This window comes from Chroicocephalus ridibundus, chromosome 13 (genome assembly GCF_963924245.1).
Source record: "Chroicocephalus ridibundus chromosome 13, bChrRid1.1, whole genome shotgun sequence".
NCBI classification, from domain to species: Eukaryota; Metazoa; Chordata; class Aves; order Charadriiformes; family Laridae; genus Chroicocephalus; species Chroicocephalus ridibundus.
The window spans coordinates 1,126,119-1,153,697 of record NC_086296.1 but is presented as its reverse complement, the minus strand read 5'-3'; the positions used below and the strand labels follow the sequence as shown (position 1 = coordinate 1,153,697).

Sequence of the window (27,579 nt, the reverse complement as noted above, 5' to 3'; positions counted from 1 at the left end):
CCGGGCTGGAGCGGGATGGGGGAGGCAGCCCCACAAGGTGCTGCCGGAGGCACGAGCTGCCTCTGCTCCGGCTGAAATTCATCCCAGAGCCTGTGGCCAGGTAGAGACCAGCAGAAGGAGGGTTTCTGGGGAAGGAAGAAGGCAGAGGCCAATAGGAGCGGTTGGAGATGAGAAGCCGCTGGACAGGTAAGTGCTGAGGAGGCTGAGTGACGAGCACTTTGGAAAACCTGGTGTCTCTCTGCGAAAGGCTTGGTAGGCTGTGAGATGGCATAAAGCTGGACTTGAACCCGAGCCCTGATCCCCTCCCCACTCTCCTGAGCCCCTCGCAGTATCCAGCCCTGAAAACAGGATACAGACCCTGGGTCCCTCCCTGTCCTCCTTTCTGCCACAGGTCCCTGCTCACAGCCAGATGAGGTTTGTATCAAAAAGAGAAAACTTGTGAAAAAATGCCAATAAGCTTCCTGCACCACAATGGGGGGAAGGATAAAATCTTCTCAATGCTGCATAAAGGATTTCTGGATTTTGGAAAGGTTTTTGCTTTTCTATACAACCCAAAATGGTCTGGTCCCTGTGAGAGCTCAGTCCTGTTGTGTGAAGCTGTTCAATTGTCATCTCTGGAGACACCTGAACTGGTGTAAAAAGGGGGCTCTGTCAGACTGTGTGGCCCTGCCATGAGACCTCAAATCTAGGACAGCCAGAGCTTGTCAGCCTTCAGGAAGAGCTGCAGGGGCCACCGCATTGGGCACAACAGGGCTGGGGGGCATCTGCAGGCCATCTGTGTCGGCAAAGCTTTTTCTAGCTCTTTTTCTTCTCATGGTTCCCCTGAGATTGTGTTACCTGCCATCATTTCTGGGAACAAGTGTATTTTAAGAGACATCTTTAAAACTGTGTCCAGTGACAGGCTCCCGTTCACACATCGCCAAGAGTGCATTTGAGTAAATGGAACCGCAGCCTTTTCCAGGGGCAGTGTTTGCTCCCTCAGGTTTTCCCCTCCAGAGGTGCCGTGGCTGCCTGACTTCTCCCGCTGCTGCAGGGCACAATGCCCCCACGCTCCTCCCTGGCCCCGACTCACCAGCACTGGCGGTGCTGGCACAGCCCAGCCACCCTGACAGGTCCTCCAGTGTTTTTCGGGACGTGATGGATTGGCACGGGCCATCAGCAGAACTCAGAATTTTTCTTTCCATCCTTTGCTGGCAGTCTTTCAGCTAATGTTGGGAGGACCTTACTTGCTTTCTTCTTCAACTAACACTTTCCCTTAGTGTTAAAAATATCGGCAGCGGTGCTGACACTGGCAACAAGTCCAGAGTATTTTTTCCAGCTCCAGTGAAAAGGTGAGTTATGACTCATTGTGCTCAGCCTGACACCAAATAATTCTGTGTGTAGACATGTGTAAGATGTGAAAGTGTTTTGCGTGCATCTGCTGGGGCTGCTGCTTGTTTTCTGATGCTATTCAAGGCAGCCCAAACCGAACCACAGAAAGATGAAGTACATGACCTCTGCAGACCTCTGGCACACAATCAGCAGCAGGAACTACCTGAGATGGGGCAAGGGGCTTTGTGAATTGCTGCCCTGTCTCCAGGTTCAGCGCCAGGCATTTGCCGTGGAGGGTCACTGCAGTTTTCTCCACAGTGCCAGATGCTTAGCTAAGGACCGAGCCACATGGCCCCGGGTGCAGCCTTGGGTGCTGAGGCCAGGTTAGGATAGAGGCATGTGCAGAGATGCTTATGGATGTCACACCCCGAAGCAAACTGACGAAAACGTACATTGCAAATAATTGCTCAGTAAGAGAGGAGAAACAGAAGGTGGAAGTAGCCCTTGGGCTTTCACAGATCACGAGGCAGAGAATTATTTTTACTTGCTGCCGACCATGTCCACCTCCTGCTTTCTCCTCTCCCAGCCAGAGACTCTGCTCGGTTCCAGATGCACTCCCTCCACTGCTTGCTGCCACTCAGATGCTGCCTTGCTTTCGCTGCCCAACCCGTCAGACTGAAACAATAGAGTACATGTTTTACAAGGTACTTCTGCAGTGGGGAGAGAGAATATGTAATTTTATGGAGCTTGTAAACTGAACTTGTAAAGTCCTTTAAAGCTGTTAGCTTGGGCATTTCATCCTACTGATGCTTAGGGATAAAGGCCAGCAAGGGCAGAGGTGAAAGGCGCCAAATCCATTGCTGAGATGACTGCAGACACTTACAAGAGCTTACAAAGGGAATAACTTTGGTTTTGCTTAACAATTAGCTTTATAAAATTAGCCTAGCTTGTCTCCCTTGCAGCCCTTGACAGTCTCTCAGAGCTAGTTATATGCTCATGTGATACATGAACAAAAAAGACTCCAAGTTAGTGCAGCTGAGACACTGAAAGGACCTGAATTTTTTTGTTTGCAGTTCACCAAATACGGCAGGATCCGGGGAGACAAATTACACCTCTGGCAAGTTTTGTTTATATGCCTCAAAGTTTGGGGTGAGCACCCCTGGACTGCGACACCACAGGAATGTCAGGTACCTGCTGAAGCAGTCCCTGAGAAGGAATAAATAGCCATCTATTGCAAAGCACCAACCATGAATGCAACTGAAGGCAAATGATAATAACGGCGAGGATTACAGCAGGGCTTCTAATAAAGCCTGCTCTGTGTCCTGAACCAAATGCTTTACCTGCCACTGTGGGCTCTGCAAGGTAGTTATTCCACGGGCAGCAGGGATGATTGATGGAGATATTCATTAAACACAAACCTGACACTTTGCTCTCTAAGCCCAAATAATCCAACCATGCTGTCTCTGAATAGGGCACCCTCCCCTCGGCATGTTTTTAATGGGGGGTTTCAAAACAAAACCAGCAGTCGAGTACCAGAGCCCAGACCCAACGGGGGGATCCCGGCTCGCTTCTGAGGGCCGAGGGCAGGTGCTCGGGCCGGAGCCAGCTGTGCACACACAGACCCTAAGCAGAGAGTATTAGGCTGTGACAGCTGCAGCTGGCTCTGAAATAAGCACCGAGCATGAAGAGATTATGATAGATTTTGCTTGTAGTATGAAACTGATTTTACATCATATACGAGGCAAAAAATGTCGGTCTCTCAAAGGGATGGAAATCCTTTTGCAGGGCCAGAGTCTCCAAGCTCAGGGATGCTGGCGAGGTTCAGGCTAATGGAGCATCTTCTCTGCACAGTGCCTGGTCTGCAGCGTATGGCATAGAAAAAAATCTGTATCTGACAGTCTGGCTTTAGTTTGGGGGAGAAATAAACTGTCTCTCCTCTCCTCTCCTCTCCTCTCCTCTCCTCTCCTCTCCTCTCCTCTCCTCTCCTCTCCTCTCCTCTCCTCATAAAAGCAGTTTTAAAATTGCTTTGCTATTTTTGACCAAGAATCAGGCTGTGTTTGTCTGTAGTGGCAAAAGTAGGGGACAAGGTAGGAAGGAAGGACCAGGACCATCAAGGGACATCATTCCCATCAGGGATGGTCACATTCTGTTTGCTGCACTTCTAGGATGGGGCTCTAATGACAAGGCTCTGGGCTGCTGGCAGGACCTGCCTGTCTCTACCAAGGGTACAGTCCTTTTAAGCAGGTTTGGAAGGAAATGGCCTTGGAGCAGAGGAGAGGCTGAAGCGATGGGATCTCCAGTGCAGCCCAGCCCAGGGCCCTTTCTGTCACTCCTCCACGAGCAGGGAGGTTTGGTCTGCAGTCAGCAATTCCTTGTGCCGTACAGACGTGTTAATTTATAAAGATATCAATCTTACAGTGCTGAATACTATTAATGGCATAACTAGTACCACCTCATTAGTCCTCTAGTACCTGCCCCTCAGGAGAACTGCGTTTAAGAGAATAACAAAATCCAACCTTTAAAAAATCCTCTCTAACTTTTTTTACTAGTATCTCTGCAGCTATTAAAACGTCAAAGTTGCTAGTAAAGAGCTTCTGTTACTGGTAAGAGGCTGTACAGCTGGTTGTGAATTTTTATGAATATATTGAACTATTATGTGTGATTTGGGAGCAAAAGGGACACGTACTCATTTCTGAAGGAGATAATTTTTGTGTGACTGAAATAGCACCTAATTCCCCTTCAGTTAATGCCACACAACAACATCCACGTCAAAACTGAAGAAAAGCATTATCATATGATTAAAGGGCCAGATTATAACTTCAGACCTTTTAAAACCTTGTCTGGCATGTCTTAACAAAAGGAAGTTCCAGTTTTGGACACCATAAAGCCCCTGCAGAAATTCTCTTAATGTCTGCTACATTCACCTGAAATTAGATTTTTTTTTTTATAACTCTGCTGGGAACTGGCAACAAGCAAGTCTTGGGCAGTGACCAGCTCCCCGGACAACTTTAGAATCAGGTCTCTAAGCAGCCTAAGGCTCTCCAGGAGCAGGCGAAGGGCTCATCATGGGCACTTGGGAAAGGAAACTGTGGGGTCTCAGTGGAGCAGATGGGCTGGTTTGTCTAAGGATGGATGGTGCACCAGCAGCAAGTCACAGAATTGGAAAGTGGGGATAGAAAACGATGACTTAAATACATGATCCAGAGGAACATGTCAAGTGGAGATGCCCTGATGGGCCATAAGAGGTTTATCTGAATCCTTAGAAAGCTTTAAGGGGGTTTGTCTTTCCAGATGCTCCATCAAGAAGCCCTGCTGCAAGGGCAAGGGCTCTGCCACTGGCAGCTGGCCCCACTGCAGCCCTTCAACTGGTCCACACGTTCTTGCCTTGCCCGGGGCTCCTGCTGCTGTGATACAGTGAGCATGGCCGAAGAGAATGAAGCTGTAATTCCCTGCCATCAAACTACTGGAAAAAACCAAGTAGGGTAATAGGACTGGAAAAAAAGAGCTTGTAAATTCCCTGCTGGATATGGGCAGGTATTTGAAGCCTTCACCGTCACCTGAATGATGCCATTTGGACCATCTCTGGCCAGGAGTGTGGCGACAATCTTGTCATTAGTTCCTAAAATGATGTGGATGTAAAGGACCAGCTTTCTCTGTGGCCAACTTCATTGTCCACAGACAAAAAACCGTTGCTTTTGCCCATGATCAGCAAGTGGGGCTCCCTTCTGCAAGCCTTACTCAGGGCCCAAACCACGACACACAGCAATCCCCAAAAGTCCAAGCAGCTCTTTAGATAATTCAAGTGGAAAACCTGCAGTTTACACAAACATAACCACTGGGTCAGGAATTTAGAGTGCTGAGCTACAGGCTGCTGAGCAATAGGGGTGTTTCTGGTGCAAGCTTGCTCTGCTCTTCCCCAGACATTGGCCACTGTTGGAGGCAAGAGATGGGCTTTGGTGGAGCTGTGGCTGGACCCCGTGCTGTCTCCATGCTCCTTGCCAAGGCCCTGAGTAGCACGGGCAGTGGGTGGGAACCCGGGTCTCCAGGCCACTTCACAGGGCAAATACTCCCAAAGCTGGATGTTTTCACTTGCTCTTGACTCTCTTTTAAAGCCAGTGAAAGGCTTGTGGTTCCCAGGGTGCATCCGACCCCTCGGGGATGGTTCCTCACTTCCTGCATGAACCAGGTGTCGGCTGCAGAGCCTGGGGAAATCTGCACGGGGAAGCAGGATGCATCACGGCTTCAGGCTCCCCTCACGGCACTATTTAGTCACTGGGGTTATGGGAAATAGCCCGAGCTATCCAGGAACTGACAGTGGGACCCCATCCTGTTATCATGCTCTACGATGGCCCATCAGGAAATGACATAAATACCCTCGTTGCTCTCTATTTTATTTTTCACCATTGTGAAGCATCTTTTTTGTTTTGTTTCTGCTGGTGGCAGGTGACCAGTCGCAGTGCCCTGGCTCCTCACATCCTGCTGGGCTAGGTCTGCCTCTGTCCCTCTGAGAATCAGGCAAAGGATGTGCCTGTTTGCCAGTGTTTTTTCTTGCCGCCCCAGTGATGTTGCCTGGGTCAGGAAATAAACCTATTTGGAAAGTGGCTTCTATCAAGCTGCTTATGTTGAATGTCCACAGCAAGATGGGCACTGTGTGTCAGCCGGGACAAGTGCTGGGAGAATGTGAGTTCACATAGGCCTGGCTGTCGTGGTCCAGAGCCACTCCAGGTCGCTGACTCCTGGCACCTGACCACTTCCCTCTTGGAAATCTGCATCTGCCTGGAGTGACCTTTACTGCAACAGTTTTAATTTAACTTTTGGACCTCGCATCCTCCCTATCCTGAGAGGGGAAGCTCCCTTTCTTTGCATCTTTAGAAATATATTAAATATTACTGCAAGTTAATTGCCTTCTGAGAATTACACACCAAACTGCTAGCCGGGTAACACAGAAGACACAGAGGAGAACCAGCCTGCCTAGTGAACACAGGAAAGCCGGCTTGGTCCCATTGTCTTTCCCTGCTGTGGTCACAAGCTGTCTGAGGACAGCAATATGGATACCACGGGTCCAACCAGCACCTTGCACTGAGCAGGCACCAGCCTGAGAGCTAGGAGAGAGGGACCCTCTTGCTCTTGTCTGCTTGTCCTGCTTCAAACAGCCCAACACACAAAGAGCCAGGGAGAACTGTCACAGGGTGATTTTCTGATTTACAACGGGACTGTGGTAGAGTATTTCTAGCTCAGTTAATGGCTGTTTTGTTAATTCCTAATTTCTCCCATAATCTGTATATTTTTGTCCCAGCTAGGGCATGGCCTGTGATATATGATGGAGAGCTTTGCCATTAATCATATGCAAGTGAAAGCATAACTGGTTTTATTAGTTTTCGGAGTGCCAGGTCACATAAATTAACTGAAGCATGTATTTAATATGTGCTGAGCAGTGCCTTCTACCTTTTCTGGCAAGACAACGCGTCTTACAGGAACTTGCTTTATCTGCACCGGCAGCAGGACCATAGACTCTCTTGTGCTGCCATTGGGGTGACTTTTGCCTACGCTGCCACACTGGGGTTTGTCTGGGCAGTAAGACAGGCACACTGAACGTGGAGATGCCCAAGGCACAGGGAAGGGCACTGCTGCGTGACTGTCCACACTGGGACATGCACTGGTGGGGCCACGGCCCCATCACTGCTGGGACCCCAGAACAATGTGTCTGAGGTCCATGGCAAGGGGCAGATGCCACAGAATGGCTTCAGGTGCCCGGGTGGTATTTGCATGCCACTTTAGCAAGTGGCTTGTGTGTCACTGTTGTTAGCCAGGCCCTGTTTGCTGTAGGGCTCCCCTTCCTCCTAGCTCTCACCAGCCTCCATGTCGATGAGCTGGTGCTCACCACGCAGCTAGCTGGGACATGAGCTCACTCTCCAGTGCTACAGGAACATGAGGGCGATGACAAAGCTCAATAGAAATAACACGTATGACCCTAGCAGCAAATTCTGCTAATGGGAACAATATTACACACCCCAGCTTTAAGGGGAAGCTGGGCAACTGCTGAGGCCCAGACCCTCTTTTTCTCAGCTGGGGACTGTGTGGTGACACATGTGATGAGGTTGGCATGGGTAATATGTCTTGATGCCATCCCAGAGGCCATGTGTTATGTTTAGTTATCCTCCTATAAAGAGAAGAGGGGAAGCAGGTGGGAATGGTGTCCTGCTGTTGTGTTTCTTAAGCACTGCTGACTTTCCTAAAACTTCAAGAAACAAAAATTTCCTCCATTTTAATTGCAACAGCATTACTGGGACTGTACTGGCACTAGATGCTATATTTGCATTTAGGGTGGCCCGCCTGTCCCTGAGAAAAGGGTTTTTTACTATTACGAGAGATTCTAGATGGGGAAACTAAGGCAAAGTGAGACAATACAGTGGGTGTGCTGCTGGTGCATGCAGATCCAGGAGCCCAGCCTGCACCTCTTGGGTGAGATTTGAGGGATGTAACTGTGAGACCAAGCAAAGCTTCTTGAAATGATTTTGCTGCAACCCAGCATGTTCCTGCATCTGAAACTCAGCTGTGTAGGGCAAAGCTGTGCTATGAAAAAAAAAGTGACTCAGCTCTTTGTGGGTTTCACTGCATTTGCATTTCCTATGGCACATGGTGAGTATCCCTCCAAGGGCTTTGGGTTTTTTTGGAAGGAAAGGGTGTAACCAATTCATTAGCTGACCCCCGGCATCCCTGATTTGCATAGGGTGCTTCTGCTCTGTAACTCTAGAATAATGGTGGTGATTATAAACACGTGATGGAGAGGGGTGAGGGTGGTGAAAACCATTGTAATCACACATGGGGCAAAGTGCTGATGGACGGGCTGTGGTTGCAGAATCCCGGGCTCTGGGCAGCCTGCTGAGCTCCCACACGCCACGAGAAATCCCCCATAGCAGCTCGGCAGCCTTCCCCACAGGAATCCAGCTGCCCCCACAAGGGTCCTCCCGACATGGAGCTCTTGCTATTGGGCAACAGAGAAAATATAATATTGCCTCTATGAAATGTTGTCATCCAACTCCCAGATCAGAGCCTGTGATCCTGCACGTGCAGTCTAGACAGCCTGTGTCTCAGACCTGCAGCTCAGAGCCCCTGGCTCAGCAAAGCCAGGGCAGCTGGAGCACAAAGTGGCTGGATCATTGTTGCGTGCTCCTGGACCATGAAAGATGGAAATACTGCTCAGGTTCTGACACAGACTGGACCAGCTTTGGGCTGATCTAACCTATGCCACCTGCCAAGCCCCTGAGCTTGATCTAGTACCACAGGTGGGCACATGCTCTCTCCCGACCTTAAACATCCTGTCTTGATCTTCTCTGGATATCCACATTTTGCTCAAAACACCTCCCATTCTTCTTAGCGCCATCAGAAGAACCTCAACATGAGAACCAGATGTGCTACCTGCTCTCCCGTCACCCATTCCCTCATACACAGACTATTAATCTGTGCAGGGGTGTGTTCTAAATGGTTTGATATGTATGTAAATCCCAGAGGTAGAGTGTTGTTCTTGGCAGCCTCTTCCATGAGCTGATGTGCAAAACTCTTTTCTTTGAAGTCTGCAAACAATTTGCTGGGTCTCAGCACTTTCCACATGAACTCGTGGGGACTCGGTGTGAGAGAGATGGGCGACACCAGACTAACCTGCCCCTTGTTTTGAGGAGCTGTCAGATCTTTCTCCTCCCTTGTTCCAGATGGATGCAGTTTTCCAGCTTGCCCCAGTTGCCCCGATGTTCCCAAAACAGCTGCAGATAAGGCTCCAGTGACTTCATTGTCTCGCTCTTTTGAGGAGTTTTCACTCTGTATTTCACTCTGAATTATTCCCTCATTTCGTTTTGCATTTGTCTTCTGATTGCGCTTGCTTTGACAAGCAAAGCAAGAGAAGGGATATATTAGCTTTCGGGGAAGAGAATATGGTCTTAAGCTCTAGACTCCTTGGTACATTTGGATTTTCCTCTGCTTTTTCCTTTCAACTGAAAGCTTGAAAACACTGAAATAATTTACATTTAGGTTATTAATGTCCAAAGCATTAGCAACAAAAAAAGCCCCCAAATCTGGGTATTTCAACCAAGTCAGCATTTATTTAGACAGTATGAATTAGACCATTTATTGTCTAATTGAGTATTTTATTTCTGATACAGACTAGGACCTGTACACCAAGGGAGATGCAAGAATCTTTTTCTGGCATTAAAAAATATAAGAAGTGAATAGTTCATATAGCAAGGAAGATGTTTTTCCTAACACTGGCAATCAGCAGTTAACTTTTATGCTTTGTGGTAGAAGTGTCTCTAGCATCCCTCCATCTACCCTGTCTACTTATCTCTGCTCTAACTCAATAAATGTAACCGTCCTTCTCATACATGAAAATGTTCCTGTTCTTGATATAAAATGACCATTTATTATCCTACGGCACTCTGGTCTCCAGCGGATCTTTCAGGAATTATTTCTGTGATCTAATTGCCACAAGGGAAAAAGACTTCTTCTTCGCATGTCCTCCTTCCTTTTGCCGATGGAAATAACTAATCTTTCACACCCTTCAAGGCTCTTTGGTAACTCCCATTGTTTTGGGAATTATTCTTACAATTTCCTAGCTACTAACTTGGCGCTGCTGGGTATTCTTCCGGTGCAGAAAAGAGGAGGGGGAGCGGGTGCTCCATACTGCAGGTAGAAAGGTCTGAAAAGCCATTTGAATAGTTACTTGGCATTTGCTCTAGTGCTTAAAACACACTCTTGTTTCCAGCCCAGGCCCTATTTTTCTCATAAAAACATTCCCTGATTTGTGACCTATCTGCAGGTGCCTGGGTTTTTGTTGACTGAATATCCATGTCCTGAGGTAGTCACTGAGTCACGAGTAGTCACGAGTAGCCATTGACTACTTGAGGATTTTCTTCTTACCTTAAAAGAACCTTTATATTTCCAGAGCCAGAGATCACCTGAGCAGGGGTTGCTGATGGGGCTTGTTTCCACGCGTAGAGGAGCAGGGATGCTGCAGTCTGGCTGCTGCTGGAGGCTCGTGCCTGACTCTGCTCTGGCGGGTGCTTGGGTTGGGATCATGCTGGGGAACTTGAATTGTTGCCAAATTGATGTTAGACGGGATCATCTCATTTGTCCTTTTTCCACCCAGATGTTTTTTTGGATCTGTCAAGTGGTTTTTCTGTCAGGTCTATGTCTGTCTGAGCACCCTGGCCACATCCCAAATACACTCCTCCCATGGGGGAGGTTCATATTTTCATTGTCACAAAGTACAGTGTCTGCTGGGACTTTTCTCAAGTTTTCAGTCCATTTATGACAGAGCAAGACTGTGGTTTAAGCTAGAAAACACCTCAAGCCTCTCTCAGGACTTAATTTCAGTCTGTCATGGTCTTGGTGGTCTGGGCATGGGGTGACACTGCTTTGTGCCAGCTCTCCTAGTGATCTTCCTGGCTGCCACTGAAGGGGAGCTTGCAGCAGTCGTTTCTGGTAACTCTGTCCTTCCATAAATCAGCCAGAAGGTACAGTCAGCAAAGAACAGTCTTTCACTGTTCGCACCAGACTTGAGATGAGCTGCACACTCCTCAGCTGAGGGGAACACAGGGCTCACCCAGACGTGTCTGTGTCCAAAAATCAGGGCTGAATCCCACCTATTCAGTATTGCGTCAATCCACCCAAATTCCCTGCGAAACCCAGGCAAGAAACACTGATATGTCTGACGACTTCAGGACAAAACTGTTAATTGTCCCCAAACCTGGAAACCCAATGAAGGCATTGGCTCCCTCTAGGAAGGATGCTCACACATTAAAATGTGATACACAATGAAAAAGAGAGTCCTGGACAAATAGCTCTGTTAGCTTCTTGCTTTTCAGTGGTTATGGATTATGTGTTTTACAGAATTCTGTTCTATTGTCCTATAATTCTCCTCAGTAGCGAGGCTTATTTTAACCAAATGGACCACATTTTTCCTTGTTTTTCTAAGAGCAAACCATCTGTGCACCAGGTAAGTTTTTATGGGCTACAAAGGCGCGCTTAAAGGTGCAAAGTATCAACATTCCTGTAAAATTAAATTAATTACCTGTTGGGAACAAGGATTCCTTTTTCCCTGGTTTCACTAAAATTCCCAGGTCTGCCCTCCAGTTCCCTTCCAAACTGGGAACTCAATGAGATTAATCAAGGCTAAAGGCATTTCCGCTTGCTATTCAAAACACTGCAACTCCCCTTTGTCCTTATCACAGTGCCGTTCAATCAGTCACTGCCATAGAGGAATGGGCTTGGCTGGGGGACAGGGACAATGCACTCAGCTCTGCCTTCCTTCCCTTTAGAGTCACTGTAGCACCTTCCATTGCTCAGAGCCCAAAAGTAAAACGTCCTCCACAGGGACGCAACGAGATGGTCAGAGCTGGCAAAAGTTCTTGCCAAGGTGAGGGAACCTAGATTACAATTTCACTGGCTCGTCTTTCCTGTCCAAGAGGTCTGTGCCTCTTTTTTGCCCTCCTTCTCTGAGAATGATGCATGACTTTCCTATCCTTCCTTTGTCTTTATATTTCAGGTGGCATCAGCTACAGCACATGGGCTGCCATCACATCCTTTCCTTTTGTTTGAAAAGAGTCCATAGCTTATCCCAGCAGAGAGCTCCACTTCGGCAGCAATGTGTGCAAAATTCAGATGTGAAGCATAAAGGGTACTGGATATCATGCCGTGGAAGGAAAGAAGGGATGCAAAAGAGACAGGGAGCTCTGCAGGAAACTGCAGAAATCCAAGAAGCAACTTTAGTTTAGAGCTGGGGAAAACTTTCTTTACAAAAATCAACCGGTTCCTCAGAAAATATACTCTCCCACTTCTGATAGAAATGCAGACTCAACAGCTGACTGCCCAGTTACCATTTGTACCTTTGAAAGCCATTTTAAAGTCAGAGAAATTTGGGGAGAAGCTCATCAGTCATTTAACCGCAAATATGGAGAAATCACAACCAAAATGGTGGAATCCCTAGCAAAAGCCTTCCCAGTCGTTAAAACAGTTAAAGGATCTGGACAGCAAAGCCTGGCCAATTTAGCTTATGCAGCCCACCACGTAGCCAGCTGCATCACAGCCTTCATGAGCAACTCTAGAAAACACGCACGGGAGAATATTAACTGCAAAGATGGGCTGTCCACAGGGAGTTACCACGTCCCTAGGACAGACAACACGCTCTTCTGTACTGCGGCCTCGGGCACTGGTGCAAACCCGCTGCGGTCCTCACAGCAATTGCAAGTTATAGCCATCAGAAACAGAGACGCACTTAGAGCTAGAAGTTATGTATTTTACATTCTTACTGTTGGCTCTGGAGTTTTTACGTAGTTGATTCAGGAGATTTCTTACGTGGGAGAGGACTCCCTGTGTGTCCCCCCAGCTTCCCCAGTACAGAACCCTTCCTTACACCCAGCAGAGCTTTAAACCTGTCTCGGACAAGGGGTTTCTCTCACTTCTCTGGAAAGATGATTAGAACCCACCACCTGGATGTCCTTTAGTTTTAGTTTATTATTTAGCTGGAGCATAATCATGGTGTTGGTACAAGTCCACAGCCAGGTGTGGACATGGATCTGAGCTGGCCCGGCAGGAATTCCCTGTTGAGATGGTCTGACTGGGGAGTGGACAGTGTGTGTTGGCATGCGGCTTGCAGGAACTCGGCACCTTTAAGACAATTCTGCGGCCGTGTTCGTGCAGGAGGAGGAGTTTCCCCCTTTCTTTTTGTTCATGTGACACACACTGAAGGATCCCTGAAATATTAAAATAAACAGAAAGCTTGACTTGCAGAACCTGTCTGCTAAGCCAGGAATCACATTTCTTGCTGCAGTTTCAAACCGTCATCCAGGGACTTGTAAAACATTCACAAAAACCTCTTTGGCCCCAGAGCTTTCAACAAAAACAACAGCCCAGTAGTTGCACCCATCCCTGAAAGAGCAAATATATTAAAGTCCGTTCCTGCTTCACTCTCCTTGCTTTTACCCCTACAAAAGGAGGAGCTCTGAGCACATTCTCCTTTGTAATTTCAATTCCTTTTCCATTCTTTCTCTGATAGCTGATTTAAGGATTAGAAGGCCCCAACACGCCAGATGTGGGGGAAGCAAGCTTAATGGATGTAGTAAAAGAAATGTAAGGAAACCCCCTGATCTAAAGGCCCATTTCCTGCTAACTCTCATCACTGCCTGCTTTCAATGAGGAATGCATGATCTCGCCCTCCGCAGAGCACTGCTAGCTCCTAAGCTGGGACTGCGCCGAGCCCAGCTTATTGCAACAAGGTGCAGTGGAATAACGCACAGGGTGCCCAGGAGATAGAGACCTCTAACCAGATTATAGATGGATCTAAGCAGATATTACATATAGGTATTACCTATGTGTATTACACGTATATAATACACTGGCTATGTAAGCTCCCTTCCTTAATGACCTGCTGGCCTGAATAGCCCCCACATACCGACACGAGGACAGGGCAGGGTTAGTTTGTGACTCACCCAGAAGGTCCGTGGCAGAGCCAGGAACTGAACCCAGGTCTGAAGGATGACTGTTTATGTTCTGCACAGTGGACATGCCTGTTTCTTCACCTTCATTCTAATAAAATGCCTGTTGCTGTCTCTATTGTGAAAAGAGAGGGACTTCCCTAAATGACTTTGTTTGAAAAAAACCTGAGTGAACAGAAATCGTGAAGCATATTCATGGCTGTGGTGTGAGCTTCATAATAACTGAAGATTTTTTTTATTCCCTAACACTTCTTGGTACTACATAGATACTCAGAAGGATGCTGGAAATGTCTTATTTGATCGAGACTCTTGTGAGTTTATGTAGGGTGTTCAGGGGATGAAGTTTAATGGAATATATCCCAGAGCCTTCTGTCCTCGTGTTTGGAGAGAAGGTTCGGCTTTTATGCCACCCACAGGAGCCATCAACTCTTACGCTGAGAAAAAGATTGAGTGATTTCCAAAGGAGTTTGGTGTTCTCTTCTGCACTTTGCCCCTTGAGTAGTGGGATTTGAGAAGATATTTGATATGAAAAAGAAACTTAATTCTACATATGAGCAAGTCAACTGACACTGTCCCACCCTTAGGACCAACAAGTTCCATAGTAGCTGCTGACAGAGTATCCCAGGTTAGGTGTCCAGTGCTTCTAGCAATCCACAGTCAGCAGCCAGTTTTGAAACAGGGGTTGGTTTGGTGAAGAAATACCAGTCATACATAGACAAATGGGCTCTTTCATCCTCTGGTTTTCTTAGGGAATATTCTTTCAGCCGTTTGAACACACAGACCTTGCTCACCTCAGAGGAAGGTCAGCAGGGGTAGAGAGCATCCTTCTCTTGCCTACCCACCCAGCAGGACTCAGCTGGGCCTGTTGGATCCCTTTACTGAGCAGAAGGAGAATTTTAGGATCTCTCCATATTGTCAGCCTAGATGAACTTTGAGAGCCAAACAGGAAAGTTGGATACACCCAGACGAGAATTCCAGTCCTTTCAGTGAGATAAATAACAGAAAGGTGCCAGACAAGAGATAAAGCCTTTCTAAAGCAGCAGAGAGGGAGGGGGCAGCTGGCTGGGCTGCTGTGCTCTAGGTGACGGGAGACAAAACCATCCAAAAAAACATCCCATGGATATAGTTGGTTCAGACCCTGACAACTCCCTGCTGGGTGAGCACCTCAGCACCTGGAAGTGTTTCCATTTTCTCCTGTGTTCCTTTCCTTCTCATTCTTTCTCCTTCTTAATCCTCCTTTTCCCCTTTTCCTTTCCTTTTCAAGAGTGTGTTGCTAGCCAGATTTTCCTATAGCTTGGCTTGCTCTGCTTCGAATTCTGTTGAGCTCATTAAACAAAAAGGCTCTCACTGCTTGGCAAAGAAGCCTAGAGAGGCTGTGGAGACCTGGGGCCTCTGATCTGGTTGAAAGACCTTGACCCTGCTCAAAGCCCAGGTTTTCAGTGACAACCCCCGGCTGTTCATTGCTTCCTTTATGCTCGGTTCTCTTGAAAAGCAGAGTCCAGGGCTATACCTATCAACAGTTAATGTCTCACATTTCAGTAAGATCAGACCTCTGCTCTAGGTCTTCTGCTGTACAGAGATCCAGCGTCTACAGAGAAGATTGGGTGGTTGACACCTTCTTGGGGACTTGTTGTCTGGTATTTCTGCCCGCATCTGCACGATACTGAGCCGCACACAGCAGATGCTGAGACCAAGCATAAGAGCTTTAATACCAATGAGTCCAGGGGATGACATCAGGAACTAACCTGGTTTTGGCAATAGGTATAAACAAAATCCAGCCTAGAAACCATCTTAAAGTCAAGCATAAGAGTGAGAACAACTGGTTTTGCCACATAGAGAAGAAGTATTTACATTGGTCAAATCAGGCCAAACAGTCTCTACCTCAGTGGTAGGAGCAGCAAAAGATGAAAACTGGTCTGGATTTCAGCAGTAGAGCCACAGTAATCTCCTGAATGGGAAACCCTGTGCCCTGGGGATGTTTGCATTCAGTTTAAGAGAGAGGACTGCCCATACAAGCCACAAGGACTGAAGACGCCAGAAAAGCACAGACTTATCTCAACAACTCACAGAGGAGGTGATAGAGAAATGGTTGGATGGAGGAGGGCATAAAATTGCAAGCTTTTATTAGGTGCGGATGATAACAAACGCGCTAGGCAATTGCTGTGTGTTTGGCATCCCAGGAAAACTGACTCCAGAGCTGGCACCTAAGGAAACGAGCTCTCCAAACTGCAAAGCTCAAGAGCTTTCCTGAGAATCTAAGTCAGCTCTTTCTTTATCGAATGCTGCAGGAGATCAAGCGAGAGAATTTGTTTCACCTGAATCAGCAAATCATTGCTAAGCCATTGCCTGGGCTCATCTATGCACACACGAGTATCCGGCTGGCTCGCTGCTCTCCCTAGGTGCTGGCTGAGCGGCTTGCAGCTCTTCCACAGCCACGAGTGTTGGGAGCAAGGTGTGAGATGCTGCACTGAAACCGCCAGCTGACAACTTCCAGGGGAGCTTGGGAAGCTCCATGCAGCCTGTTCCCTCTCACACTCTCTGACTGCCGTGACCTCTCCACAGATGTGTAAATGGCACCTGAGAGGCCTGTGTGCAGAGCTGGTAATTTGTCCTCACCCAGACTATCCCCCACCGGTATGCAGAAACATGCTTGGTGTGAGAAATGTGTCCTTGGCACAAAGCCAGGGCCCAAACAGACAAAGAAATAATGTTTACCCCCAGGGCCTTTCTGACAAACAATAAAAAAGCAATAGAGTCAAGATAGATTACGCGTCAGCTAAAATATTACCTCTTCCTGCCAATTCTTATAAAAGGAGGCAAAGCTGCTCTTCACACTGAACTAAAACTTCTGTTAAAATACTCAAGGAAAATAATCATTTAGACAGCATCTTTCTTTCTAGCCAATGACATTAATATTCTTGTTAAATCGTTATTGTGACAGTCTGCTTTCTGGGATGCAGCAGGCAGTTTGCTTTGTTTGAATACAGAGTCGCACAAAGGACTAGAGGACTTCCAGCCCGAGACGAATGGTCTGGTGATAGCATCAGGTGGCCAAGTTCTTTCCACGCAGAGGAACGGCCTAAATCTGCCTCTGGCAGGTACGGAAAGCAGCTTTAGGTTGGTTGTTGGCTTCTTTCTGCCCTGTGCATAACCCATTCTCAAAGGCATCAAGGAAACCATTGCAACTTGGGCATCAGAGGGTATGATAAGTGGGAAGCCCAGGCTGCCTTCACCCGAGCCAGCAAACAGCACGCCAGCTACTAACTGGATGCCTGTGCTCACCTGAATGGTCCTAACCACAAGCAGATGAATAGGCACCGTGTGAATATTTAATTCAATAAACTTGGCTCTGCTGTTGTGTGGAGGGTGAGGCATGTGATTTATTACTTACAAGAATTTGGACAGCCCCTGGCTTAACGTGAAAACACTGGCAAGTGTCAGGAAATTAATGAACTTTACACACGTGATTATCGATGACTTTTATTAGCAAACAATTCTGGATATCCTCCCTTTTGAAATAATGCCACCAGCCAAGCAGAGCAAAACACCTATGTGGGTCTAAGGTGGCAAATCACACGCTATCATTTGCAAATAAGCCATAGGCAGAGATTTGTCTGGGTAACATCACGAGAGGCAAAGGTTTTGCTTAGGAACAGATTAAGAAAAGGGCTTACACTTCTGCAAAGCCTGGATAAGTTTTTGACAGACATCACCTATAGCTGTGTTCAACACAAATGCAGAGCCACATCGAGCCATAACTCTCTCCATTCCCTTTGATGAGCATTGCTCTGTCTCTGTGGATGTCTATGCCATGGCATGAGCTGACAAAGGAGAATCACGCCTTTTTCAGTGAAAAATATGATCAGACAGATGAGATAAGCTTGAGATAGTTTCCTTGGCTTGGCAAACCTAAAACTTCCTGTTACAGAAAACTACTCTCTGCACTCAACAGAACCCAATTTTGCATACTGGGCTTCCATGCTGGTTATCGGATGAAAACGAATGTTTCTCTGAGTCAGCCAAATCTTACTTACAGCCCTCCATACTTGTCTAAACCCACAGATCTGGCAGTGAGACAACATGTTCGCTCACAAGCATCTCTACCCGAAATGAAGAGTTCAGTGGCATATATAAAGTAAGTATTTACTACATAACGTAAGATCAATTTCAATAAAGACAACTGAAGCATGGAGTTCTGGCTCTCCTGAAGCCCGTGGATGAGTTTTCACAGTGGAGATCAGATAATACAACGTCACACTGTGCGCAGACACTGGATATTAAGTTCTGCAGAAAGGCCCACTTGTTCTGCACGAGTTCAACACTTGCTGGTGTCCTCCTTTGGAGTTAAGAGATTGATCGGATCTCAATTAAGTACTTAAACATATGCTTAATCAAAGCTATGCGAGGACAAACTGCAGGGGAAAGTAAGCCCCTCCAGTTTAATGGTGCACTTTTAAGAGTGCAGTTAATTGGTGTTATTAAAATAACCACTCTTATACCTGGGAGAGAGGGAAATTAAAACTGCCTTTCAAAGTCAGAACAGCAACAGGAAACTAAGAAACACATCCAGAAGTAAGGAACCCCATTATAGCCAAGTATGACCAGTCCCTCAGTCAGGAAGCTCTCATAAACACCTATTTCTGTTCTGAGTCTGAAAAGAAAGAAAAGTGGCATGTTTACATCTTCCAGTGATAATGACATCCTCTCTGGTCCATCAGAAACCAGGGAGAACTTTCAACAGGAAGCAGCCAAGTGCTTTAAGATCAGCAGAAGTGGGAGCTCTATGACCTGCTACTGTTGGTTTTAAGGAAATTTTGGAACACGAGGGAGATTCCACGAGACTGAAGAGAATTGCAAATTGTGCCAACATTTGAACAGGGGTAGACGGGAAACCCCAGGTGGTATTAAGTCAGTTAACCTGATATTGATTCTGGGTTCGGCTGCGGAAAGGCTGATACTGGATACAAGCATTGAAGAATTTAAAGGTAGAATATTTCATGCCAGTCAGCATTAGTTTTGTGGAAAATAGGTTTTGCCAAACTAATGATACATTGTTTTCTGATGGAATTAGAAGCTTCATTAATATAAATGCTTGTGTTGATATAATACAGAGAGTTTCCTGTGAGGCTTGTGGTTTGTCTGCAAGACATTCTACATTCCGATAAAAATAGTAAGCCCCGTACAAAGCAGTGTAGCATTTCTTAAGTTGATTACAATTAGGGAACTGATAGAACACAAAATAGATGTAAATGAGGAACTGTGATGAAATGGGGCTGTTCCTGGTGGCGTCCTAGCAGGCACTGCTCTTGCCCAAATACTAGCCAGTTTCTTTCTTAAGGATATCGGACCAAATGCAAATTTAAGTAGGGATAACACTTGGAACTGGCTCAACAAGTGAATGTGCTAGTTGGTAGCAAGGATGAAGAGCAGCTCCATAGACAGCTGTGGAGCTCTGGCTCGTTTGATCAATATGCACTTGAATTTGACCAAATGGAAAAAAAACCCAAACAGCCAGTGTGAAAACACATTTCTAAGATGTGAAGTCCTACAAACATTAGAAGGGACCTGGGGAGCACAGAAACATCAGCGCAAAACTATGGCTAAAAGCATTTGAACTCAAAAAGAAGATACTATCGGGGGAGATGAAAACGATATTATCTTTGCCTGAGGATTAGTGAGACCACTGCAAGAATATTCTGTCCTGCTCTTGGACCTATCCTTCAAAAGGATGTGGAAAAAACTGAGATGCACTCAAAAATGTATATCTAAATGAGACAAGGTTTGGAAACTACACCAGATAATAAAAGGCTTATGGAATGGAATCTATGTATTTCATTGAGGAGAAGCTGAGAACAGCCTTTGAGGAAAGCTGCAACGTTTTCTGTGTTCATTTTCACTTGGAGTGAAACCAAATTTTAAAACCCGACATCTTTCATGAAATGGATCTCCTGCTCTCTGAGCTGTTCTCATCACAGTGATCCTGAACTCAAACGAAACCTATGCCAAGGGTAACATGAAGCTGAATTTTAACTGGAGATTGATTACATTTCTTTCTAGACAAATCATTTGCTGGTGCGTAAAGCTACAGAATTACACACCCTGATGTCACGAACAATTTCTGCTGGCACCCAAAGAGGCCATGTGGCTGAGAAGTGGTTAGAGAAGGCGAGGACTAAGCTGTGAGCATCCTGGGCTCTAATCCCACCTAAGCCCCTGACCAACATTTTGAACCTGAGCAAGTCATTTAACCCCATCAGCCTCCAGTCCAGCTGTAGAACTGTGCAAAAATCAACATCTTGCTGAAAAACAGATGTTGCATCTCAGCTGAGCTCTACATTTCTAAAAAGTAACTCAATGAAAACACCTGCTGGGGAATGCAGGTAAGCGGATGGATGGAGACTGTTGCAAATACTGTAAATTCACACCATTCACATGGATTCTTAGGGATAAATGGGGAGAGGCTTTTCCCTGATGATCAGTTCATCCCAGTAGCATCCCCAGCATCAAATTCAGTGACAGCACATACGGTGCCGCCAGCAGCCAGATCTGAATGTTGTGGATTGACAGGCTGTGCAGTGCCACTGCCCCAAGCACGGGTGGTGGCCAGGAGGCACTTTCTTGCTACCATCTGGTTTGGAGCAGACCAGCGAGCCCTGCCACTGGATAGTCCTCTGTTTCAGCTCTTATTTATTCACGTCCTCGTTTTTCTTGTTTGGTGAATGTTGCATGTCAATATTTAGTTATTGCTGTGGAAACAGCAACACACATGCAAAAGGACAGGAAAAAAAAAAAGAGGAGGGAAAGAATAGAAAACAGTATTTTAAGGCACAACCAATTTGGCTGTGTTTGCCCATTTGACTCAGGAATGTGAGTTCGTTTTGCCCGTGTGCCTGCAACGGGAAACAGGAATTGAAAAGGGAAGTGGTACCAAACTGTTTACTTGAAACTGTGGGCAAGAGTGGGAGCCAGAAGGTCTGGGAATCCCATCAGGCAGCCTCTCTGCACACACAGCTCCCTGGAAGAGGTGCCTGGAGCAAATGCTGCAAGAGAGCCGTTGTGTTTTCAACCACCTCCCCTTCTCTCCAGGTCTGATGGGGAAGCCTGACCTCCTCTCCAGGAGTTCCCTTCCTGACACTAGGGCCTTGGGCAGGCTGGACTGGAGCTGAGGGTGGGCGGCGAGGACCAGAGACACATGCAAGAATCTGAGGCTCCCTGGGATGGATGTGGAAGAATATAGCACCTCTCACTCATAGACACAGCTCCTCCCCGCCGCTCCTCTGCTTTCAGGTAGGTGACATCTGCGGGGGTGAACTGGTGTAACGCAAAGGCTTCCTAGATTAGATGCTGGAGGCCAACACAGAGGAGCTGTGACCATTAACATCAGCTTATGTGTCTGCCCTGCCCTGCTTCAATGCACAGGATGCCTGTGAGCTGTGCGTCTCCTGGAAGTGTTTCCAGTCAAAGCTACATAACACTGAGTGGTGCTGGAGGGATCCCTCCATCCATCAGCAGCAAAGAGGCAATGGAACTCTGGGGCTCCCAACCTTCCCACTCACATGCAACGTGCATTGAAAACACAGCAACAACAAAATGGTAATACTGAAAAGACTTTTGCTGATAAGACCTATGAAACATGGGTTACAAATGAAGTTTCAGTGAGTAATATAAAAAATTTCCAGCATTTTTAAAACTTCGTTTAAATTGCTGCATAACAAAACCTTGGGAAAATTGGGACATTGGGAAAATACTGGATTTTAATTAAAAGAAAGGACGTGGGAAAACTCCATAAGTTTTATATCTGAGTTACATGCAATTTGAAAAAAAATGTGGTGACTGTGATCTCCAAGCAATGTTATTCGCTTCATATATACCAACAAATTAGGGTAAGTTTCCTTTGTTTCTGTTGTTGAAAGTGGAAGAGGCATATCTAGCTGTGACTTGGAGGAAGAGCCATCAATGCAGTGAAGAGTAGGTATTATCTGTTGCACTTGGCAATGGGTACATCCTGAATAAAGATACAGGGATGTGCATGCAGAGACCTGAGGAAAAGTCTAACCTGAGAGCAAGGTCAGCTTGTGCTGCCAGTTAGGGCTGCAGGGTTTGTTCTGCTCAGGCTCTAGCCTTTCAGTATGACATTACCCTTTGTCAAAAAATACCGAGACTCAGTGAAACCCTGGAGAAAGGGGAGACTGCAACACCCCCCGAGGCTTTGGCAATAGTTATAGAAAATATGTGTGTGTGTTTAGATCCTTGATTGCAAAAGAAAAATGGCATTAAGTTGGCACAAGAAAGGAATTTTATACCTGTCGGTTTCTGCACAGGTCTGTAAATGGCAGAAACTTTCAACTTCTGCCAGAAAAGCATCAGGGTTCCCAGATACAAAGCCAGAGAAATGATATATCTAGACCAAATACAAGAACTTGATTTTTATTTCAATACAATCACTCTGGATATAAGAGCTGAATAAATTTGCAGAGACTTGATATAATCTAAAATGGAAATAATTCTTGGTATGGAGAGTCATGTCTTGCATTTCTGCCCTCAGATCAGCCTGTAGTGTATAAGCACCAACAGGAGCCTCTTTAGGAGATAGATCTAAAAGTACGTTGACTTACAATCACTGATGTTTGGGAAAAGTCTTAATTCAACCTGTCAAGAGCTAGAATGTTGGAACTGGAGGCCAAGCGTCATTAAGCACAAGGCAAAGGTGACCTGCAGTTTCGTCCTCCCCATGCAAGCGCTCTCCAGATTCATATGGTGGTATCTGTGCATTTTCTGCCTTCTCCTGTGGGCCGGGACCCACCTCCCCTGTCTGGGCTAAGGGTGGGATGCAAACCCCAGTCACCATCAGAGTGGGGCTCCTGGCTCCCGCCCAGCAGTGCACAGGGCTCTGATGCCAGGTCCTGGAGTGGCCCAGAGCCAAGGACGAAGACACAAAACTGTCCTGCAGCAGACGTGTGGTGGGATGCCCTTTACATGGGCCTCATCGTGAACCTCATTCTAACACCTCAGGGCTGACCCAAATCTTCAGGTCCTTCCACAGTTCAACAATTAAAGATAATTAAAGATAATCTTTACACAGGTGCCAAGCCACTTACGGGTCTTTCTAGGACTCAAACTAGTGCTGCTGGGCCCCAGGTCTAAGGAGATGTGTGGGTCAGGCTCCAGGCAGGTATCTAGGGTCGCCTGTCACCTTGTCTGCTCTTCCCTGCGGCTCTCCAATTTCCATTAAGAAGCTGTAGAAAGCAGCTTTTTGGTTTCTGTGCCATGTTCTCATCCAGACCAACGATAATCCTTTCTTGGAGAGGGTGTGTAACTTGTGCCAGGTCCACACTGTGAATGCTGAGTACATGCAGTCCCTTTTGAATCACAGGAAGTATGCAGGCTTTGGAGATTATCAGCCCATTATTAACATTTCAGAAAAATATAAAGTGGTTTCCGCTTTATCTGTTTACTCTGTGGCTGATAAAATATTAACATTTTTCAGCCTCCACTGAATAATCCCTGGTCCCCATATTCCCAGACAATATGGTGTGTGGCTTAAATGGATCACCCCAAGTGAAGCTGTTTCTCTTGGCTACTGTCATACAGGAAGCTGGTGAGAAAAAGGTTGTTTGCACAGGATTTAGGCATTTTAAAAAAGTTTATGAAAACGTGATGCTGAGGAAAACACCAGGCAAGTAGTAAAAGTGCTTTGCATGTGCGCAGCTGTTTCCTGGACATTTCTTTCTATTGCAGAGGCACTTGGTTTACCGGAAATTCCAGTTCACATACAATGCCAGTCTCCCCAGAAAACGGGCTCTGGGCTCAGCTGTATTGATCTGCTTTGTGCAACTGGTGGTGCCGGCGATTTCCCCACCTGCACGCCCACAGGCAGCAGGGACTGTTTTGATTTGATCCTAAATAGTTTGTAGGAAATAGTAGTAAATTTGCCTCCATCCATCTGTTTTATAACAGGGCTGTTGTTTCTCATGGCTAGTTTTAGACCTGCCCAGATTAGATGTTGGTCCAGATATAATTTAGCACCTAAACTCTCCGGGCAAGCAGCTGGCTCTGGGCTTGTGCTGCGCACGACATGGAGTCGTGCTTTTTGGTGGGAGCTCCAGTGGAAGGAAGCAGAACTGCAAATCCACAAGCCAATGGACTGGCACAGGCTGAGGGTCTCCCATCAGCCTCCTCTGTACATCCAGAATTTGTACCAAGTTTAGGGGTCCTGAGAAGATCATGGTTTCTACCAGCTAAACTTTCTGGGCTGTTTTTCCAAGTTTAGAATAGCGACAACAGCAGACAGGTACAGACTCCAGCAAGCCCAGGTAAACTTTACATGTTTAGCATTTTCTGTTGGATAGAAACCCTAACATGCTCCGAGCACTGGTATGGCTCATCGCATGGCAGACCCAGCCACGTTCAGTTCTCATCCGGAGGTGCTGGGAGCAAGGCAAGTGTGAGCAGGGTTAGTTGGAGTTCCCATTCTGCTGAGTTGGCAGAAAGCCTCGTAGCAGCAGATGCGGTGGGACTGAGATGATAAATGGACTTTGGAAAGCAACCCAAACATGTACATACAAATTAGTATTTAACATACAGTTGCTATTTGCAAATTATCCCCTTGTGATTTAGCTCTTGAATGAAAGCAACTGTGTTAGCTGAACAAACAGTAGCAGAGGGAGCTGTAAAAATGCACCTATACTCCCACCCACAGCCATACCCTGGCGAGTCCGAATGCCAACCCTGTACATGCGTTCACGAGGCACACAAACCCCTTAAGCCCAAGCATGCTGTGAGAGCCACTGTGCTCTCTTCTCCCAGTCTACCAGGCACCATAAGCCATGCGAGCCACCCTCGCAAGCCACTAGACCCTGAGTCAAGGCCCCAGGCAGTGAGGAAGGGGCTGATGGCAAGTGGCATTGTCAGCATGCAGGTCACTGGTGAAAGACAAGCGGCGGGGCGGGCGTTTTGCCAGGCACTTTGGCGGAAGACGAGCTGGGTCACTCGCCCAGTTTATTAATGGGAAGTGATGTCATGGCAACACATGAATCATAAATAATTTGACGCCAGAAGGAACAAGCCACAGTGGCCCAACACCTGAGCACCTGCCTCGACATCCGGAGTGACGCAGTGGGCTTGACGCAGCAGGCCAAGCTCTGACGCGTGTTGTGAATCCTCCAGAACCCCCCCAAACCTCAACAATCAAACCCAGACCTTCCCAGCCTGGCCTGGGAGTCCCTGTGCTGAGAGTCTGCACTGCCCCCAGGCCTCTGGGAGGGACGAGGGCAGAGGTGAGGAAATCAAGGCTGGGCAGCACAGTGAGCATCCTCCGTGCATGCTGGTGGTGCAGCCAGTCACCCTGCAAGGTGTTGGGACAGCACATCCCAGCTAAGGAGCCTGCTCGCGTTCAGCAGACAAGAAGAGCTGGTGAATAGCTGCCTCCTGCCATTGCTCCTGGTAGCGTGTGCTCAGGGCTCCGCAGGGCCGGCAGCCCCCATGGCCGAGTGCCCAAGCAAGCGCTGCCTCCGCTGCGCTCTGCAGAGACCTACCAGGAGCGGCACAACTCATCATCCTCCCCCAACCCCACGGCAGGGCTGGAGTTTTGAGGTACCAGAAAGGTGGTGTTACTCAGTGGCCCACATTTTGCAGGTCAGGTCTTTCCCAGCCAAAAAAAGAGGAAAAGGATTACATTTCAAAATAGTTTCCCTTCCCTTTGGAGGGAGAAGTCAGAGGTAGAGCCAAGCAGCTGCTACCATGCATGATTTAAGGAGATAAGAAGCGGCAATGAGAGGGAGAGACTGGGATTTATAGTATCAACCCTAAAAATAGCTGTTTAGAGAAAGCCTCAGCCTGGCAAAGCCTCACTGGGAGTTGCCCCATACACAACAGCTCTGCTCAGCAGATGGCATCCAGGTGAGGAAGATTCGGCTTTGAGGAGTTTGTCTCCACCATCACCATTTAACCTAAGGTGCCACTTTACACTTGAGGTGAAAGTGGCTCAGCCCCTTGTGCGGATGTCCCTGGGAGACAGGTCACACTGAAATATGCTGAAACAGAGCTGTCAACGCAGCAGCTCACACTAGTTTATAAAAAGAAAGTTCAACTGAAGCCAATATAACTTCCTCTTTGGGCATCTCTGAGCAGGGAAGTGACTTGCCCGAGCAGGTTGGTGGCAGACACTAGCATGGATAGGGGCTCTCCAGGCTGCATTTACAGCCGAACCCGAATGACATGCCCAAGTTGGCAACCAGGCCTGGAAAGATCGTCAGCATGTTGAGTCTAGTCCTCTGCAATCGCAGACAACCGTGTCATATAAATCCATTTAACTTTGCTAACTCTGCTGCTCATCCCTTCAAACCTACCAGGAGTGGTTTTAGACCCTCTCTTGTCTGCTGGCGTCTTCTTTGCTTTCCCTGCCAAAATGAGAGTCCCTAGGGCAGTGGGACCAATAAATACACATTCCACACCCAATCAGGAAAACCCGTCTGCTCCGAGAAAAGAAATATAAGAACTAACCCTAGTAAGAGTGAGATCAATACGTATGAGTAAACTGTCAGCTCTTCTGCTAGAGATGAGCTTTCTACCTGCATTTGCACTGAATATCCTCCCCCTCCCCCCCAAAAGCCACTGGTGCTGTTGCACAGGTATGTGTTATGTATTCTGTACTGGGAGGAAAAATGTGGCTTTATAAAGTATCTGGTTTAGAAGTTATTAGGAAGTTGGTTTGCTGCCTAAGAAAAAATACTTTACTGTTTTCTTTAAAATCTTGATTAATTTCTTTCTAGTGATGGGAGAGGGGCAGATACGTTTTAAGGGAAATTTTGATGGTAAAAACCAAATAAAATTATGTTGCCTCTGGGGATTTCCAGGTAGAGGGAAAAACCTCTATTTTCCACTAAAGGAACAAGAATGTAAAATTTTGACCCATTCCATGTTTGGTTGTCTCTCTCTCTCCGCTCACTCATGATGCTAAGCATCATGTAATCCCAGTCCGTGCCCTGAACTGACCTAGCTCCCAAGCCGTGTCCTGCCCAGGCCAGAGACTGTGGGAGCATGCCAGGCATCGCTGCGCACCTCGTCCTCCCTGCCGGCAGCGGCAGAGCCATGCTCATAGTGCTGGTTTTGCTCAGACTGTCCACATGCTGTTTCTAATAAAACCTGATCTTGTTCCTTTTGACACAGGCGACAGGAACTGGCCCTGGTTTAAGTCACCCTGCTGGAGCGCGCACACTACGACCAGCCGATGATAACACTGTGGAACTGGAGAGAGGGACTCAGGAAGCAATAAATCAACTGCGCTGAGTTATGACATTGGTGACAAAGGAATGGTTTCTCCTCCTGCAAGCCTTGCTGAGGGTATTTGGTCTTTGAAGGCACTGTAGGCACTGGACTGGCAGGCCCTGCAGCAGAGCAAAGGGTGTTTATTTGTCCTGTATGCACTCCAGAAACAACCAGTGCCACTGCGGATGGTTTACATACATGCCTAATAAATAGCATCAATAACACTGAAGAATTCATTACTTTGGTAACGCTTTGAGGCCCCACGGGAAGCCTGTATATGTCACTACACTAGGATTGTACGGTCTCCTAATAGGAACTGGTCCACCCCTATACAGGGCAGACAGATGAAGTGGTTTCCTCTGCACTGCCTTTACTGGAAAGCTGAAGGCTCTGGGCCAAGGGAACACCAGTACCTGAACCTGCACAGCCCGGGCCAGGCTGTACAGAGCATGGCTCCCTCCAGGGGCAAAGCCTGGGGTAATACACCGTTTGTCTAGTCTGTCTATGGACTCCAAAG

At 47.1% G+C, this 27,579-nt stretch overlaps 1 protein-coding gene and 1 long non-coding RNA gene across 2 annotated transcripts in view; one reads left to right on the top strand and one right to left on the bottom strand.

The window, feature by feature from the left end:
* The window catches only part of TBX1 (T-box transcription factor 1), a 132,361-nt gene that overhangs the window by 37,338 nt on the left and 67,444 nt on the right, over positions 1-27,579 (bottom strand). The gene's annotated exons all lie outside the window — the stretch shown is intronic.
* LOC134523005 (uncharacterized) lies at positions 26-27,046 on the top strand. Its single transcript, XR_010073191.1, has 3 exons — positions 26-186; positions 20,883-21,083; positions 26,964-27,046. It is a non-coding gene; the product is annotated as an uncharacterized LOC134523005 (long non-coding RNA).